The sequence below is a fragment of the Amblyomma mixtum genome, chromosome 7, assembly GCF_055824585.1.
Source record: "Amblyomma mixtum isolate Tamu chromosome 7, ASM5582458v1, whole genome shotgun sequence".
Classification (NCBI taxonomy): domain Eukaryota; kingdom Metazoa; phylum Arthropoda; class Arachnida; order Ixodida; family Ixodidae; genus Amblyomma; species Amblyomma mixtum.
In genome coordinates, this window is record NC_143018.1 from 59,594,365 (window position 1) to 59,613,400 (window position 19,036).

Here is a 19,036-nt window from a genome sequence, read left to right on the forward strand (position 1 = left end):
CTAATGGCACTGGATAGTGCTCGTTTAGAAAAAACAACGATATCATCAGCACTCATGAAGAATGCAGACAATGCATTGCCATCGTTGTAAGCCTTACTACGCCCAAACAACCCCAACCCCACCAGACAGGACTGGAAGGCCGTCCTGTCTGTCACAACCTAAAGACACAAAAGTCCTTGGTTCAACGGGCGCGGGCGATGTTGCTTGTCAATAGGGGCTCCCACTAGTATTGTGAGGGGAAAGGGCCAACAGGGCCCTACCCCAATCACCTCTCTGTGAAAATTTATTAGACGATAAATGTTTTTCACCACCACCCACTGTAGGCCAAAGGACTCGCCCATTTCTCTCCAATTAAGCCTGTACTGGGCAAGCTGAGGATTACAAAATTGAGTTAGTGCCGTTTTAGCTGATATCGCCACAATCCATCATAGGTATTTCTTATTGCACTGTGCTGCCAGCACTCATGAACAGAATCACGTTCTTAGAAGCATTATTTCCCTACGTGCTATAGTTACCGTGCTCGCAAGTCATAGGTCACCTTCTGTTCTGAGAAGTAGGCTTTCAGGAACTGCCCGCGCTCTGCTCTTCCATAGCTCTGCACAGCTCTACAGCTCTGCTCACCGTAGCCTGTACAGTTAATGGTCTTCCTTACCTTTCAGCACACTTCGATGTAATTGAGCATGGTGTCACTCTAACAGAAATAGTCGATAATATTGGGATCCGTGACTAATCACGCAGTACAACAGCCGTCGCTGTAGCTCAGGGGTTGGAGCATTCGGTTACTGAGGCGTTCAAAACTCGCCACGACGATCGAGTTTCGCTGGAGGCGAAACCCAAGAGCCGCCTGTGTGCTGTGCGATAGCGCATATGTGTCGATTCTGGATATTAAATCCTACATCTTTAATTTTACTCTAATGTTCGCATTTATTGTTCTAATTGCCAGTTTCTAATAAAACCGGAAGGAAGCAGCTATAGCTGAGGACAGAACGGAAACGCATTCCATCTCGAGTACACCTGTCCTGACTGCCCTAAGTGATGGGGAACCTAACGCAGAATACAGCATGCTTCCCAAGTCTGAAGATAGATGGGGCCATCTCCTCTCATGAATGCTCTCAAGGGTACCAACTTATAAGATAGTGAAGTAAATTCTTTAAAGCTCATTACGTCCCGATAGATTTAGGAACTAAAACAAGTGATAAATATATGGATCGTCGCGGTGTCAGGATTGTAATGGCTCGTTGCGGATTTTTTGCAGGTTTAGACAAGACGCCAGCCGGCACCCGACTCCGGCTGCATCAACAAACTCTCTCGTGATACCCGCCAACCTGTGCGGGCAGAGGCACAAGCAGTGTTCGAAGACTGTCGCCATTCTGGCCGTCCCGGAAGATTCCGCCACGCCAGGCTACGCCGTAGCGGTGAACCAGGTCGAATGCGGCACTCCTGCTGTTCTTCATGTGGGCGCCGATCGGTGCCTCCGTGACGGAGTCGCTGCTCTCCCGTCATGTTCAATGAAAACAAACAGAAACACCAGTTACAAAAATAATCATCACGCTATACAACACAAACATCACCAAAACCACTACGACCACTACAACAACACCGAAGCCAACATAAGCGACAACATCCACTGTGCAGCACACACTTCCGTTAGCGCAGAAGACACATCCCCAAAGTAAGAACACGCGGCTACGTAAGGTGAAGCCACTAACACAACTTACACAACACATACTAACAAAGCTCCAAAGGTTACCTCTGCTCGCTAGGACGTGGACCTCAAAACTAACACCTCGGGCGAGAAAGACGGTCAAGGCTGTCACGAAGCTATCACGAAGCGCCAGCCAACCAACGTATGACGAACGACAGTTTCGAAGACTGCCAGTATATCTTGGAGTGTCCCTCATCGAGAAATACAAGAGCCGACGTCTGCAGAGCCATGGCCAGCAATTGGCGCAGCACACACCATGCAAAGTTTTCTGCATCCTCCCCTGCTCAGGCTCCAGGACTACTTAACAGTCAGTGAATTCAGGGAAAATCGACGACAGACTACTGCTGGTGATGTGGGAAGGAATCTACGGTGAGTTCTATAGCACTGTTTAGCATGCACGTAGTACAAACGTCACGTGTGCTACTCGGAAAACGGCTGAGAAAGCTGCCTTAATGGCAGCTCAAATTAATTGTGGCAAAAATGATAAAAGCTGGGCATCTGGTGATTTAATTTCTCTGTTACCCCTCACACTGTCATCAATAATGTCAACGTTAGTGACTTTTAAATAGGCTGCTACATTTAACAGCGCTCGCACATCACTGTCGCGACACCTCATGCCCTGACGAAATGATATACCCTTAACCTGATGCGGGGGTCACGTGCGCTCATTCTATGAAATCGCGCAGAACAGTAACAGCTCCCGTAAATTGGGAAAAAAAATTAATACGCAAACCCGGCCGGTCTGGTCCCGTCATATGGACATCATCATTCACTCATCATTCACCCCGGCTCAGCCTACGGCTGCACAGGACAGGAAAGCATTTAATACATCTTGCGGTATTACCCTAAAACATATTGTATTTAGACCGTTCCTGCTTCGATTTAATAAATTCGACCTCTCCCTGTCATCTGCTAGTCTTCCTGCTTAGCTCAGTTGGTAGAGTCGACTGCACGATGAGGCGTTGGTCCCGAGTACGAGCTCCGGACCATAATTTTCTTTCAAGCGGCGGTATAGCCTATGGCTGCACTTGTGTGCATGCTTATCAGTAATTTCTCTCTGACTGCAAATTTTCTCCGCCTTAGGGGGTACTGCTGAACCCCGTTGGACTGAAACACGAGAATTGTTCAATGCGATGAAACTCGGCGTCAGTACGAGTTCACTTGGCCGTGCTTCGGTTCATTCGGGGAGGCTGGCATGTACACTGCACGCGCCGTAGAGGGAGTGTTAATCATGATAGGGAGGGGGAACTCGGATATACCGCAACCATATATATTGTATGTCACTGGTTGCGAATTGAAGTAGACACCCTGTACTCATCGCTATGGTTATCAGTCTAGAAAGTTCGCTCGACTGCTCATCTACCATTGCGTCGTGTGCGAGTGTAGCCGGCGTGCTTTCATCTTGCTGGGAGTTTTATTTTATTTTTTTTTGGGGGGGGGGGGGAGGAGGGGGGGCTAGTGGTGGTGAAGAATATATGTTGTTTTATCCGACAGAGGGCGCGCACTGCACCTTTTGGCCGTGCTACGGAAAAAAGATATCGCCATGCAAACTTATTGCACGAAGCGAAAAGATTTGCATTTTTAAAGCTATAAAAATGTGCTTCGATTCGGGACACTTCATTTTGCCAGCATTGCCGGAGTTTTACGTAGGTTAGTGGTGGTCAGCACCCTGCCGCCATGCTATAGACGCTGAATGGGCCGCTGCCTGCTCAGATGCAATTTTCTTTCGCTGTTCCCTTTTCGGCCTCGAAGCAGTTGCATCTCTTTGAAACCGCAGTCTTCTTAAATGCCTAAACGTGTGTAACCCACCATACATCAGCTCTCCAGACGGATAGGACACAATCTCTGGGCTGGCTTATACCAGCTCGCTTGAAAGTCTCTCGAAGCACCACGAGAATATACGCGATGCTCCAGCAATCTACCTTAGCGCCTACGATGTGCAACCATAGTTCCAACCCCCCCCCCCCCCCCCTCCTTTATGTCTCTCTAAAAACAAGCCTTATTTTTGAAAAAGCTGGGAGTTCCGCTGATCACGGTAATCCCATTTCTTATCAATCCATTCTCATCAGCTGTGCCCACGATTCCCACAGAGCAGATGCCATTGAGTGTATAGCAGAAAGTGTGTGCGTGCGAGCCCTCTACGCCCTCCTAAGTAGTGACACTGGTCTCGTGCAGACTTCTCAACCGTGGACGCAGCCAAGCAACGCCTATCTGTATACGTGAGCGCCTTCGTTGACACCTCTTCTGCTGCCACCAGAAGGACGGAGGCGATATCTACCCACAAGCGGCGACATTAGCCGTACAAGCTCCATGCCGCGCATGACCATCGTGCAGCTCCGTATGCGTCGCTTCGAAGTCGGCACTTCTACTGTTTCTCATGCCGGCCAACAACGATACTGTTCGTCTCTGCTAGTGGCGCTGCTGCCATTCCTCGTGCTAGTGGCGTCGCTGTCTACAGCACATTTTACACGCAGCACGACTCGTACAACCACGAAAATAGCTGCACATACAACATAGTCATCTCTAACACTCAACAATTACAAACACAGATGCGACCATGACAACAACGTGCACACATTTTTATCTCACTCTGTGACATACAAGCCATATGTATGCCGGCCGTGCATAATGGAACAGATTTGACCTACTCATACGTACACCTTGTAACAATAACAATGACGCCTGCTACCCTCGTTATACTAAATATACACCAGTTCAGGGACTACGATCACGACCACAAGACCCTCTTGACTAAACATGGAAACACCTGAGTGAAAAGACAATAATAATCAACACTGAACGAGCATCCAGAAACTCTTGTGTGGCTTCACAGTGGTGCTGGCTCCAAGTTGGCTTTTAAGAAAAGGAAATGTCGCAGTAACTGTCTCGCATGTCTCGATGGACACCCGAACTACGGCGTAAGGGAAAGGATAGAGGAGGGAGTGAAAGAAAAGACGCCGTGGTGCAGCCCTCCGGAATAATTTCGGCCACCTGGGTGTCTTTAACGTGCACTGACGTTGTGGCCGCTGCGGCTGGGTTCAAACCCGTGTACTTCAGCTCAGTAGCCGAGAGCATTAACCAGTGAGGCACCGCGACAGGTCCTAACTGTTTTTTAGCCCTTCGTAACTGATGGCTTCATACATTGCACTGTACATCAAGCATGTAGATGTCAAAAGGTATTAAGACTATGTGTCACATTTTCTAGGCCGTAGAGGTGATATAGACACCGCGTCGATTGCCACCTTCACCTAACGAGTACGTGCACACTAACACCGAGACACACCATACTAACTACCATGGCCATTCTAAGAAACTGTGACCCACTGCTGTGCAACGTCCAGTCACCGCAGCAGCAACAACGAGGCCTGCTTAATCCCAAGAACAGCCTGGCAGTCGAGGCGGACAAAACCAGCACACCGAGGTAGGTAGCACCAACTTTGCTAAATGTGCATGCTGGAACCGCGTTTTTTTGTAAGCGCGTTTCTGCGTACTCGCTTTGTCAAGTACTGTAAATTCATAATCTTCATACAGCGACAAGCATGTTAGCCGATTATTGTATAAGGAGCACTGTTAACTTGATTTCTATGCAATGAAACCTATTCTTGGTCGTCTGGAAGCAGTTGGAAGGGTCGGCCCCCATAAAAGTGAGACAACAGTGTTTCCGATAGGGATACAAGCGAGAGCATCGACAGGAGGTCGCGACAAACTATAACGCCAGCTGGGGCATTGTGCTTGGTGCTGTTAGACTACTTAATTATTGATAGGCGTGTAGAACACCATAAGTAATATCCATATCGGTTTTTAGTGTTTCGAAAACATGGTTACTGTCGCCGCTGTGGCCAAACAAATTTTGGCCATTTCGACCAGTTGCGTGCCCTGAAAAGGATCCTTTCTTTGCTTCTAAGCTTCTCGAAAGCGCTTGTACTTTGGTGCACGTGTTTTGCCCTTTACCGTTCCCGTCTCTCCACTGTCGCGTCGTTAAGTCTTCGTGTGCCCGTACAGTTGGATTGACTCCACGTAAAATCCTTTTCGCGTTGTAGAAGGACAACAGCCATGGCCAGGACAAACTACCGCTGTAATGTAGCTATATTTCATGTTAGGAGTGTTCTTGCAACTGCAGGCGTTCCTGGTGCAATGAGAGGTTGCTGTTGAAGTCCACCAACTGTCCAGAAATGCTCTTCAACTGTCCAGAACTCTGCAACTGTTCAGAACGCTATTTAGAAATTCGAGAGCAAAGCTGCCATGTACACTGCACGCGTTCGACATCCACTAGCTGTGGCGTTCAAGAGACTCGCTATGTAAGTCGTGCGTAGGCCAGCCTGAAGGCGTACTGGCCATCAAGCTAATTGAACTTAAAATTCCAATTTACGTAACCCCGGTACCCATTCATGGCAGATGCAAACGCTGACATTATGTTTACAGCAGCTCCGACTGCGAGCATTACCCTGAACTTTCTCAAAATGCTAGGCTATAAGGTGCAAGATAACGAGCCCTATCGTGCACCTAAATGTGCCACTCCTCTCATGCATGTCCGCAGATCTTGTTCCGTGCCCAGTGGACCGGAGAAGTAGCAGCTCCTGGAGACAGAGGGAGAGAAGTGTTACTGGAACATCTGCGCCATCGAGTGTGGGCACCTACTACGACAAACGGCAGCAACGACATAGGGTACCTCGCATTGTCTGACAGGTGCCACCAGGAAACACAGCCACACAGCCACAAGTATTACGCATCGTCCGCCGGAATCTCCAATTGAAAAGAAAATAATGGTGAGTACACCCTCCACACAACATATGCAAACCGAGCCGGAAAAGTACGCCGTACATATAGGAATTTTGACCAGCAGGCGCAGTGATAGTTCCACTGCGCTACTGAAAAATGCCTTTATTATATATCTGCATGCGAGCCTCCGATGTAAGTGGTGGGTGTGTTGGAGGTAATGTCCGCAGAGAGTGTTGGAGGTGTATGCAAGGTTGCTTCAGGGTATTTCTGTAAAAGCAGGCGTTATCCGTCATGAACGGCGAGGGCCAGGGAATCGCCGGCACTTGGGTGAGTGTCTGGTGTGCAAGCTGATAGGTGAGCTCATAATCAGCAATCCCGTAGTAGTCTCGCACCCACATCGTATCAGACGCCCCCCCACGGCACAAGGACATCCTTCGCATTTCACCAATACATGAGCCGCGTTAGACGAGAAACATCAAATGTCCTTAATCTGTGTTCCACCAGTGTGCGTCAAAAATCCCCAAGTGGTCTAGATGTTCCTAGGCTCCTCCAATAACAGCCTTTTTTTTCTCTCATCCTTCTTTCACAACCTCATTCACCTTACCAAAATCCTAATGCATGTTAAACGGTTCAAGTTGGTCACGATTAGTCCGCAGCTTTACGACCAGACTGCAATGTCTTCCTCTGTTGTGTGAAAAAAAGGCCCTCACATCGACCTCGTGGCTTCCACTCAACTGCAACTGATTGATTGATTAAAAATAACTTTATTTGTTCAGTATTCTCAGAACGCGTGGGTGGGCAGGCAATCTTAAGTACTCTTTGGAGGGCCAGTTGGCACGTGATTGGAAACGCGGAGCGAAAGGACATGGACATAAGGAAACAACGATAAGGAAGAGACTTGCTCCTGCCTGCATAGCATGCATGTAAGGGTTTTAGAAAAGCTCAGGACGAGAGGATCACAGCGCACGCATACATACAAACAAGCTTATACTGCGAGAATTGTGGACGGCGATGGCGACACCTTTATATGTTAACACGTTTATGATATGGTGACCTCGTGTGTGCGCTTTGTGTAGAGTTGACATGTACCGCCCGTGTGCACACAGCCGTACCTTGTGCCTCATGCTGACTTTCCAAAAAACGTGCGATGGTTTCCAGGAAGGAATGGGATGCTTATGGTCATGGGGGAGGTAGGTAGGTACAGGAATCTGTTGATAGATACTGATAAGGCGATGGGCTATGGAAGTGATTCAGTGATCATCTGCCCAGTGTTGCGCCGGTAAGTATGCCGAATGGAGTTGGTGAATGCAGGGGGTGCTGAATGGAGGCTTCGACACACATGCAGTGGTTTTTTCGCTGAACAAAGCTGGTGGGAGGAGGAATTCTAGCCGTAGGGGTAAAGGGGAGAAGAGTGGACCTTCTGGATGGCGAAGCCGGGTAGAGTGTAGAGGTATTTGAGTGGTGGCGTGAGGCTTCAGATTATGGACAGCGTTCTTTTGAGAAATGGCAGTTACACTGCCAACGCCGGTTCGTTTGCGCATACTTCGCCTGTAACCGCTACCGCGCGGATGCTTCGCTATTATGTCACTGCATGGTAGTGCGTGAGATGTGCCAAGTATCGAGGCGAAAGCCTTTATTGGCTCATACTGTCGGCCGTTAACAAAGTGTGTCACACGCGTTTAACTCGGGAACTAAAAAAGATTCAGATAGAGGAGGAAAAAATGAACCTAGAGGCCAAGTTTGATGACTGTACATTAATTAATTATGGGCAATAATGTCGAAATTGCGTCGAAATAGCGCTGACATCGATATAGCCACGGGAATGGTGTGAAGTCACACCCACCGGGCGTCGTCACGGCATAGTAAAAATTGTCCCAGAATGGTCGGAAAAACGTCGGATTTGTGTCAAATTAGATGGTAAAATGTGTAATTAGGCGTAATACGCCCTTAAGATCCACGAAAGATGTGCAATTTGGGTATCGATATACCCACGGGAACAGTGTGACGTCACATCCCTCGGCTTTCGCCTCTCAACACTTTAGTTGCCAAAGTGTCCTCGCAATTTTGGAGCCAGAAAAAATACAAAAGCTATAACTATCACTTCCGACGCATAAGCAAGGATGAGGTTCGCCTACCCAAGTGATACGCTTCCCTGCAACCATGCGCTGCCCGCTTACGTGCCTGGCGACGGTATACTAATAGCATGCGGCCAGCTCACTGTTACTAGGCGTAGGGTGCTTTCCTTTAGAGCCTCAGCGGAAGGTCTTTTAAACCTAGCCGCTTGGGGTTCCCCTTGGGAATGAAAAGTATACAAAGCTTGTATTTTGCCAGTACTGAGTTAACGAAAAGGCTTGAACTTAAACTGAATAACATTAATAGAAAGCAGAAGACTAGATTGGATCAGGGAACAAACCTGAGTTAAAATTCCTAGTTTAAAATTAAGAAAAAAAACTAAATGATCATGAGCAGGACAAGCAACACGAATGAAATATAGCCGATAGTTCATTCGGGTAAATGAGTGGATTCCGAGAAAAACCAAGAGTACGCAGTACACAGTAAAATTGTGCGCGCTTAGCGCAGTTAAGCTAAATATGTGGGCATTAGATCGAGCATATCAGTTCCGGAGGACTTTCAAAAAAACCCTTGTTAACAAAAAGCCACTTCAGACAGTGAAAACTTGTCTCTTGACTATTCTGCTCAATTCGCTTGCTTCTGCTTCCTTGGTTTCATTTTCAGAGAAGTGCTTCCCATGTCACATCGCAAGAAAGATTGTTTTTACATAAGTGGTTCCATAGCGTTGGCCATGAGTACAGATGTACAGATTCTTAAGCAGTGCGAATGGAAACCGTTGAGCTCATTCAGAACTTAAGAGAGGAAATGGGGGCATTGCCTTTTTGCAGGTTGCATCGATCCAAATGCTGCAATGTGCGGGTCACCACAGGAAGATGTGCCGCTGCCTTTTTGTCTGGAGCTACGGAACTTCTTGGGGGATACGCAGTCACGTACCCAGTCGCAATCTCATCGCAGCGCTTGGAATCAACCGGCTGCTGTATATATTAGGCCTGTGGATCTTCCAATTTTTTTCTTTCATTTCGGCACTGCTTGTATTTCTCAAGGGAGCCACAGATCGGCGGATTTTGGCCACGGAAACTGGCGACGCTGGTGCTATTCCTCATGTGAACGGCACTGACCGTTCGTACAGCAACACAGCCCGCACCCTTGACCAAGGCAGCCGCAAAAGAACTTCCCAACGCTTTCAGCCACAGTCAAAACAAAGCAAAAACGGCACTACATCCACAGCCACATGAACACCAGCGACCCCAACACAACAGCGATCACGAGGATTACAGCAAGCACAGGCAAACCACGCACCACCCCCAATAACCCCAAGCATGGAAAAAATACAGGCACTCCCGCGACTACGTCAAGAATACTAGCCTACCTACCAGCGCAGACACAGCTTCGAAACACAACGGGCCCGAAGACTGCAAGCATTCACAACGGCTGCCAGAGCCAGGAAAGGCCCGAAGAATGAAACGACAACCAAGGCCACAAACATAAATGCGTGATCAATCATGAAGTGACCAGTCTGTACGACGACCACCACGATTACTTCATCAATAATAACAACTTCATCAATAGCACACACTATAGTGCAACCATACCAAACAAACAATTTTACGCGCATGCTACCAAGAAAAATTCAAGAGCCAAGAAGACAAGTGAGATCGTATCAGCCCTCAAGTGTTGGACACAAAACAAATTAATTCTGCCATGAAGGACAGACACTAGCGCAACCATGACAATGAAAAAACGCTGCCACCGCCAAGAAAAATGCAGGAACTAATAGGACAAGTGTGATCGTGTCGTCCCTCAAAAGTACTTCCAGATCGACGCCCTCTCCATCAACAATAATTACCCAAGCTACGAATCCCGCAAAGCAAACTCCCACATACGGCTATTAAGCCCAAAAGCGAGGCCAAAAGCCCAGTCGAGACAAGTGCCAGAATCAAGAAGACGCCATAGACCACTTTAAGCCACTACAGCGATCACGACGAGCTCAAGCGCAAGCTGTGCGTCTACCAGTGTTAGAAGCGATTGAAGCAAGCACTTCAGAGTTTTGCACGCCAACGAAGACAAGCCCAGTCAAGACACAATGCCACGGAAGAGAAAAAGATTAAATCAATTATTAAGCCAACCAAACGATTACATTTTTTTCGCACACTAAAACAAAAAGAAGAGACACTGAAAAGTTGACAGGCGATTACGATAGCTGGCGATGCAATGTTTGAGCGCAGCTTTTCCCTACTAGCAGCTAGGTGGCGTGTTACGTTTGTAGGCACCCTCCGAGATCTTCCCTTGGCATCCACCTTCAAGGGGGCGTTTCGCTCTGCTGCTTAGACAAGCGGTTACGCCGACGACTACGACGCTGAAGCCAGAAACGGGCGCCTATGAGCTGCGCTCTAAAATGAAGTGGAACTAACGACTTGACGAGCTTCGTGCCACGTTTCGCACCTCACCACGGCCTGGTTGCCCAAGCTCAGCAAAGACTTCCATGGCCCTTCGAAATAAATGCGGTGAGTTTTGCGATCTCTACTGTTTTCTCGAATGTGCAGAAAGGAGTTCAGGCCATAGCAAAATAGTTTTAAAGGAAGTCCGGATGGTTTTCCCTTTGTTTCTAGGCCACAGTGTTGTCAATTTAAAATTGTAATCCCAGTGTAACCAATAATGAGTGAGTGAGAAAAACTTTATAAAATGGAAGGGAAGAGAACCTCTGCTGCCCGGATGGGATCCTCAGTCAAGGACTAGAGAGGCAGAGGCCACTGCCGGAGTTATAAAAATCAACCAACGCTGTCTGTCCAGCGCCCTGCAAGTCGTCCGTGTCTCGCAGGATTAGGGATCAGGCCTCGGGATAGGGGGATGTTACATCCAGTGGATACGGACATGCCCATACGAGTCTCGCATGATGTCCAGTGGCTAGAGTACCGTCGAGAGTAGTAGTGAGCCATGCGCAAGTGTGGATAGGAGCCAATCTAGATTCCTGCCAGACGGCGTCTTCGTGTCGCAAGAGCAGTTGCGAGATTTGTAGGAGAGCCCGTGTTTCTCTTTATAGAAGGTGCAAGCTCGGAACTGCTGCCCTGCAGCTGCGGCTCAGTGGTTATGGCACTCAGCTGCTGACCCGAAAGTCGCAGGTTCGAGGCCGGTCGCGGCGGCCGAATTTCGATGGAGGAGAAATTCTAGAGGCCCGCCTACTGTGCGATATCAGTGCACGTTAAAGAGCCCCAGGTGGTCGAAATTTCCGTAGCCATTTTATACGGCGTCCCTCATCCTGAATCGCTTTGGGACGTTAAACCCCCGTAAACTATAAACCAAACCAGACTTGACATTATGGCTAGGGAGGTTTCTTCCATTTTTTGACACACCCAGCTTTGTCTTTAGATAAACATTGTACACGATACAAGATTCGTCAGTTTGTGTTTGCGCCCTGTCGCCTAAAATTGCATTCTCGCTTAGATCCGTGCAATGTGTTAACAAGATCCGTGCAATGTGTTAACAATGTGCAGACTGCTCATGCACTTTTTTTGATCGTCTAATGCAAAGACCTTGACAGCCAAGTTGTTCAGCAGCCTCCCGGAAAAAAATATCTGTTCCAATATCCAAGCCACACATGCTCCACAAGAGAACTAGGTTTTTCCAAAACTCCCCTCGCTCGATTAGGCTGCCGTTTACAGTTCCAGTTCCCATCCTCCTGCCGCCGCGGTGGCTCAGTGGTTATGGTGCTCGGCTGCTGACCCGAAAGACGCGGGTTCGATCCCGGCCGCGACGGTTGAATTTCTTTGGAGGAGAAATTCTAGAGGCCCGTGTATTGTGCGATGTCAGTGCATGTTTAAGGAACCCCAGGTGGTCGAAATTTCCGGAGCCCTGCACTACGGCGTCTCTCATAGCCTTAGTCGCTTTGTGACGTTAAACCCCATAAACCAACCAACCAACCAGTTCCCATCCTCCTCTCCTTCGGTGCTAACGCCAAAGGGAATGTCCTAAAGCCGGTGTGTGAGCTTCTTCATAGTTGTGTTGACACCACGTGACTTTTTTGCCAACGCTTTCTTTACTTTTCCCTAAAAAATGTTTTTTTTCTTAACTTTGATTTCTTGATTGCCATTCCTATGAACTCAATATCTTTGAATATTCCTTACTCACCTTCCCATATTCCTCAATATTTATTTATTTTCGTTAAAGTTTAAGTATGTGTGTTTTCTTCTGTTTGGATCTGCACCGAACTCTTGCATATATCTCACCCTGGGTACGTGCCATTCCTTCAGGAGCAAGAATAACAGCAGCAGCAGCAGCAGCACTGAAGGCGCGGTTAAATGACGTATGCAGGGCGGGAGCCACTTAATACTGGGTATGCGGAAAACAGTGGCCCTGAGCGTCGGACTCCTAGGGCTCGGTTGCAGCGAGGCCACGACTTCCACTGTGGCCGCGCAGCCTGTGGCCTCTACCCAGAAGCTGGAGATCCTCTCCTTATGACGCTTCTACTGGCCCTGCCTCCTGAAGTCTGTGCTGCGACACCGCCAGCAACGCAGCACGTTCTCCGTCGGCCTCTCGATCAACACCCGCAGACGGTGAGGCGACTTTGAACTGTTCTTTTCCGTGCTCCTCAGCCACGCATTCTGTTCGTGTGGAACGGACATATACCGTAGGTTCTGTTCTTGCTTTGTTCTGTCTATCCATTGGCTGTCATTTCAGCACCGATCTTCTGGCTCGCTCAGTTTATGATGCAGTATCAGAGCTTCAGGTCTCCGCAATCGAATGCTAAAGTGGCAGAGCTTGCACAACAAATATTTTCCTCTCGGTTCTATTCTATTCGCCTCTGCTACGTTAAAGAACCCAAGTTGGCCGAAATTTCAAGAGCCCTCCACTACGGCGTACCTCATAGCCTGAGTCGTTTTGGGATGGTAAAGCCCCATAAACCACAAAAATTTACTCCGTACCCTGTTGTCCCGCAATCATCGCTCCGTCTGCAAAATCTTGTGTCGCGGCATGGTTGTTTTCCTTGATTCATTTGTCAAAGTATTCTCCCCTATCCCTCTACCCTGGAATCAAGCCGCTCTTTGTAGGTTTCTACCCGTCATCAGTGAATTGGTGAGAGATGATGCAGTATCAGAGCTTCAGGTCTCCGCAATGGAATGCTAAAGTGGCAGAGCTCGCATAACAAATATTTTCCTTTCGGTTCTATTCTATTCGCCTCTTCTACGTTAAAGAACCCAAGTTGGCCGAAATTTCCAGAGCCCTCCACTACGGCGTACCTCATAGCCTTAGTCATTCTGGGACGTTAAAACCCCCCATAAACCACAAAATCCATAACTACAGCGCAAACGACAGGACAGAGATTCCGAGCGGTTTAACTGGAGTTCTGTAGCAACCACTTCAGCAGCCACGACCATAGCAGCAAAGCAAATAAACACGACCATTCCCATGCATCTAAGACGCGCAACGTAACGTTACCACGACGATTTCAGTTACCCCAGCGAAGACTTTTACGCTTCACGTGCTTGGCGCATGATAGCCTTGGTTGCTTACGCCCCATTAAGCACAACACTATCTCTACAAACCTACTGCATGCTGTGCATGCTCTAATTGTCGGTGGGCTAAACTTCTTTACATTGGCATTAGGAAAAAGTCTTGTAGGCTATATTCTTTCCAACTCTCGTCATTGTCAAAAACATTCTCTATTCCTGTTGTCTTCCAACATTAATTTTACAGCATATGTAATCAAAATTTTTTACAGTGTCTGTGTCGTTTTCCGAAATAACTGCCACCAGCTCAAGGCATTCCAAATGTAAAGCAAAGAATTCACTGCGTGTACTTAGAAGTGTCTCTCCTCTGTTTGCAGGTTACTAGGTAGTACAGGCTCAATACCGAGACGACCTGTCCAGGTTACAAGCGTATCGATCGACGTCCTCAACTTCAAAACAAAGATGATGGTGTGAACTTACACCCACGCAAGCAACGAGCCAGTATCATGGAGCCATTTCCTCCACGAAGTGTGCTCAGCGCAAGAAGACCCGACTCTGTGGAGCATCCCGCGAATGACGCGTCCACTGTGGCTCTCCTCGCACTCCTCATGCGGGAGCCGGCGGCACTTCTTTTATTCCTCATGCGTCTGCGTGGACGACCCCAGCTGACAACTCTGCACCGAACACAACCACAGACACGACACCCATACCTATACAGTTACAGGGAAAACTCAATGGAGTGACACTAGATATAGCATGACCATAGCAGCGAACACACCACAACCACTCTTGCGAACACAACAGCTTACCCGAAAGGCAGCTAGTCCTCCAGACCCCGTACCTCCATGTTCCACAGTCGAATCAAACCTCAAACTAGGCAACGCAATGCACGCCCTCCACACCACATACCACCACGTATCACCATTCATTGAAACCCCGAGCTATGTACTACTATTAACACAATTGAACACCTCCTGCGTCTGTCCTGCCTGCAAGTCAAACCGCAACCTCCGCGATTCCATATCGCTGTCTGAGGATTCCAAGTGGGCTCCCTTCTATTCCTGATCAGCCCCAGGCAATAGCCATCATCCCGCCCCAATGACACATCCGTCGCATTGTTGATAACTCAAATTAAGACCGCGCACTACCCGCCTAACATCTACACACCCATCAAACATCTACACAGCAAGAAAGCCATCGCTAATGAGACCACCACCGCCCCTCATAACGACCATAGCCATCCTCGCATTACTACACTTCAAATCAGGTTCGACATGGGTTCTATCCAGTAAGTGAAATTTGAAAGACACTCTATTTACAGATCTTGTCTAGTCCACTGAAGGCTCGGAACAACCGGCACTAGTGGTTAAAAGAGGAAGAAATACTCCGTAAAATGGTCACGGAGGAGTCAGTTGCAATGTGTTCCGTCCAAGTCTGCACTGTGACTGTCCTTCGCTTCGGGCACTGTACCAAACACGAATGCAGTGCTATGAGCGGCGCTTTTGCTATTCCTCCTGCTAATGGTTCCGCTGACTTTCCAATATCCCATGCTTTACACCACTCGCACAGGCACCAGAATGATTCAACAAAGATAAGCGGTGAGATAAACATCTCACAAAACATGACTGCACGCCGCAAGACTGCTGTGAAGAGCCCAGAAGTGTGATAAAACTACCGCACAGTCACGAGCGCCGCGCACAAAGACCACTACAATTTCATCCTGATCACAATAAGACACGAGAAGCACGAAACCTACAATGTACTCCACAACAGGTGTAGAACTACCCACCCGAAGACGACCGCTAAAACGCCGCCATCTAACACGCAGGTAGATAGCTGAACATTAATTCACTCCAGTCAAGCGATGAAATTAATATTCACATTCAACTAGCAAGCACAATTCTAGGCGGTACATAATTTCGCGGCCGTGACCGCCAAGACGACGCCAGTCTCCTACCAGTCACTTACAAGGTACTGCACCTGCAGTGGAATCGGAGCGGCCACATTCACATCTTCCACAACCTAACGGATCTCTAACTCTACGTGAGCCATCGTATCAACGCACACGTTGTGTGTCTGCGGTGAAGACAAGAATCACCAAAAGGCCGTCTGCCACGACCCCACCCACAGAAAGCGCGGCAGCCACAACCGGAAGGTCTACGTTCACCGTTATTGCAAATGCCTACAAGGGTGCAGAGACGATAACAGCGAGACGATGACGTGCAGGGCTACAAATAACCCGGAAAACTTGCCGCAGGCTTCTCGTGATACAGCAACCTCCAGCCTCCTTCGAAGGGCCAAGAAGTGTTACAAGACGTCGGCCTGAACCTCCGACAGACAACAAAATTACAGTGAGTACGTCTTCATTTAGCCCGAACAACTGTCGTCTCAGCCTCTCACACACTGTAGTTGAGCTACTTGGTGCTTGGTAAATAGCCGAGACATGGATACCAGAGCAAAAAAAAGACAGCAAGAAGGGAGAAACTGGACACACAGCTCAGGTCAGTTTGTGCATCCCACTGTGCTGCGTCCAGTCTTCTGCTCTCTATGGGATTTTTTTTTTCACTAGTAACCATGCCACATCTACGTGCCAAGCATGCGCAAGATTTTATGGCCGCCAAAGGTTGCGCATGTGATGTCATTGTGCGTTAAAAAACCTCAGGTGGTGGAAATTTCCGGAGCCCTTTGCTACGGCATCCCTCACGGCCTTAGTCGCTTTGGGATGTTGAACCCCCATAGACCATAATATACAAATATTCGTTGTATCCGAAGTTAACGCACGAAAGGTTCTATCCGAGGAAGTACACCAAGTTCATATAGATAGTATATCAAGTTCGTTCGTAGCCCTGCCGCTAGCCACTGACAGACGGCGGTCGCTGTTTTTACTTTGTTGTGACCGGGCCTGCGGGAGACGCCGGAAGGTATCGTGAGGCATTGGCGGCGTTTTTTATTTATTTATTTTATTTATTCACAGTACCTACAGCGCCCAACGGGCATTATTGTAGGGGCTGCATCTAACGCGCGCCAGGATGAAATTCCTATGTGTGGTGCCCGTGCCAGTGGTGTGACAACGAACGGCTCACCCGCGGGATCCCCGCTTCACTACGCTGGAGAGTAGAGGGAGGGTGTGACCGCGCACGCGAGTGAAAAAGTTCCAGACACTCATCGTGTACAAGCCTGGCCGCTGCCTACACTGTAAAAAATTTTGCACCCTTAAGGGTGCATTTCCGTGTCTATTACTCACACCCTTGCACCCTCCCAAAAGGGTGCAAGTATGCTCGTTGCACCCATAGCAAGGGTGGGATCGTTACGTTTGCACGCTTATTTTTTTGGCTGCCTAAAAGGGTGCAAAGTATGCTTGTCGCACCTTTTTTCCGACTGCTTTAAAGTTTCATAGCTTTTTATTGCCTTAAAAGGCGCTGATAAATTTCTTCTTTGGGGAGAACTCTTGAATGGAAGCTAAACATTTCCTACGAAAAGCTGCCGACAATGTCTAACTTTCCACTAACTTTACGGCATCTCCAACTATAATTATAATACCCAGATGTTTTTCTCACGGTGTTTCTGAACCTGCTTGCTGTGGAGTATGAAAAGTGCACGGGCCTGCCGACTGGCTTGAGCCGAGCCACCACCGCTGCCACGTTCAGATAGGAGAGAGTAAAGAAAAAGGAAGGTGAGAAGAAAGAGTGAAAGAACAGACGCGCATCGCAACAACCGCGTCCGCCGAAGAGAAGACGCCGGCTGAAAACACACACACCCTTCCGCGCATTACTTCTCCAAGTTTATGTGTGCTATTCCAGCGAACCACTATTTGTAGTCAGTGACGCTTAGCACCTCAGCTAAAATAATTCATATAATTATCACATTCTGGGGACGCAGATCCCAGTCATAGCTGCTCGCATCAAGGTTGCAGCTGTCTTTTATTTGAAAACTCCAATAGCTCCTATCATTCTAAAAGCACGCTTGATTGAACTACTGGAATGTTGTTCGACAAGTCAAAGAATACCGTACACCCGTACGCACCCTTGCACCCGAAGGATCTACGACACCCTTGCACCCGTGCGGCTTTGAAAAGTCAATGGGTGCATTAAAGGTGCCAACGCGCTGAGCGCCCCGATTTCCAAAAAAAAATAAGAAAAAATGAGGGTGTGGAAAGGATGCAGCCACGAGCGCTACACCTTTAAGGCTGCAAATTTTTTTACTGCGTAGGGATGATCTGGGGGGGGGGGGGGGGGGGAGGGGGGGCCGCTATACAGGGTGTCTCACCTAAGACTTACAATTTTTAAAGATAGCCTTAACCTTAAAAATAACCTCGAACAGCGTTTTTTTTTTCGGTATAGCAACTAAGACATGCTAACTATCAGGGTGGTTAACTAATATTTAGTAGTTAACTTTTTAACTATTACAGTTATGCTCCTTAATTATTAAAATGCATGCAGCCCACCGTAATTAATATCAATATTAGTTTTTACCATTTCGAAAACGCGGTTACCCTTGGTGCTGTGGTCCGACAAATTTTGGCTACATGTCGCCTAAATGCCTGTTCTATTGAGAAGCTTGCCAAAGCAACCTCTCCAGTGGATGTAACTCATAGAAATAGCCAAAGTTTCTTGGGCCACAGCGCTGAGGGTAACCACACTTTCGAAATTCAAAGACCTTATATGTATATTAATTACGGCGGGTTGCAGTTACAAAAGTGTTACAAAGTGACATATTGATTATTAATTCATTAACCAGCGTGATAGTCAGCAGGCCATAGCTGTATTTGTTGTACTACATCGCTGGCAATGCTATCCCGAAAAAACTCGACAAGCCTATTTTTAAAGACATAGGGGAAACGCCCTGTATAAGGCGTGCGCCAGGAGTGCACTGTGCGTACCCTCCCCTCGTACGACGAAGGAAATTTTCTGTTATTGCAGTACCTAACAACGAAGCAAACGTAAAATATATCTTGCGCGACGCCGCCGCTTGAGCCTTCGCGCGAAATTTAACGTACATGGAGCTCTGTTTTTATTCCTGAATTCGAAACATGCGCCTTTATTTCATCTACAAGCACATTACTACTGACACAGCTGATGTACGGTCTAAACAACTT

The 19,036-nt window shown here is 48.0% G+C and overlaps 1 protein-coding gene across 8 annotated transcripts in view; it reads left to right on the plus strand.

Moving 5' to 3' along the window:
• LOC149336204 (uncharacterized) overlaps positions 1-19,036 on the plus strand; it is a 203,799-nt gene that overhangs the window by 175,447 nt on the left and 9,316 nt on the right. For 5 of the 8 annotated variants that reach the window (XR_016284219.1, XR_016284222.1, XR_016284216.1 and 2 more), the window contains 6 exons: positions 1,256-2,074; positions 3,881-5,126; positions 6,243-6,471; positions 9,325-11,001; positions 12,745-13,047; positions 14,319-16,292. The gene's annotated coding sequence lies outside the window, so the exon portion shown is untranslated. The other 3 variants (XR_016284221.1, XR_016284217.1, XR_016284223.1) reach the window with 3 other exon arrangements.